This window comes from Cryptotermes secundus, unplaced genomic scaffold, assembly GCF_002891405.2.
Source record: "Cryptotermes secundus unplaced genomic scaffold, Csec_1.0 scaffold404, whole genome shotgun sequence".
Classification (NCBI taxonomy): Eukaryota; Metazoa; Arthropoda; class Insecta; order Blattodea; family Kalotermitidae; genus Cryptotermes; species Cryptotermes secundus.
The window spans coordinates 509,024-510,348 of record NW_019720569.1 but is presented as its reverse complement, the minus strand read 5'-3'; positions in this window follow the sequence as shown (position 1 = coordinate 510,348).

The following is a 1,325-nucleotide window of genomic DNA, read 5'->3' as shown; positions in this document are numbered from 1 at the left end:
GGGCATGGATGTTTAATTTGTGTGTGTGTGTGTGTGTGTGTGTGTGGTAGAGGCCTTGCAAAGGGCTGATCACCCGCCCAATGAGTCCTACCGAACGTGTAAGATCTAGAAAAACCGAAGTGAACGGAGAAGTTCATGGAGGTAGGCCTAGGCCCACTGGGGCTGTAGTGCCAAGGAAAAAAATATGGGTTAGTTCTGTTAACATCAAATGAACAATTAGACTGTGACACTATAACAAATAACCTCTTATACATGTGGTCACAAAGCAAGTAATGTGACGGAGAAGTAACCTTAATTAATAAAGTAGAAGCTACGTATTAGAGATAATATTGACGTACAAAGATATCATTACAGATGTGTGACTGCAATAAGGAGCCTGCATGGTATGAAGTTTTATAAAATAACACGAGAGCAAGTAAAAACATGTCACATGTTATATGGTCCTATCGCTATCAAAGGTTATGTGAGGAAAATTTTTTAAAATCGGATTTGAATACCATAATACCAAGTGTGCTGAATATTAAAGNTAATAAGCGAGTGGATTGACCTATTTGCCATCCAGAAACAAGGGAGAGGAGAGAGAGTTCCTGTATAAATGAGGTAACATTGTCATAAGGAACAGAGCCCTCTGTTATTTTAGGATGTCAACAGACATAAGCCAGCCAGCGCTCTGAGATTATCGCTAGCTGTCATAGCTTTCCATTAGCCACGAACTCTTTAACATGCCACAGGATAACGTATTAGTATTGGGTATGGCTGCAGAGTAAAATCACGCACAGCTATAAAGCTGACAGCCCTTCGACAGTATAAACAAAGCTGNTTATCGCCAGTTAACAACAAATTTGATACTGTGTACCGAACTACCATAATGGGGCGACACACGCGCGCGCACGGACACGTTCACACACACACACACACACACACACACACACAGACGAAAAGCTAGAAATTTTTGGTGATAGAAATTTTAAGTATTCTGCAACTTATGCACCTATTCTTACAGATTACAGAAATATTTTAACGTTAGACTTCCAGTTGTAAATGTGGGAATGCTAACCTCCATACCGTTTTAATTATGTATACACACGTATATTTTAAGTGTGATTTTGTGTGCGTTACTCCAATCTAGAACGTGACCTATGAATTATGGGCCTCCAGGTCTGTAGGCCAGTAAAGTTATTGTCAAGTTTATGTATTTATGAACACCGCTATATGAGTAATTTAACACGTGCGACATATCTAACTCTCGTCCTACATATAGGCCTACTCTAAAACTAATTTAAGCAACTTTTATGAAGATTCCTTTCTTTTCTCGAAAATTATTG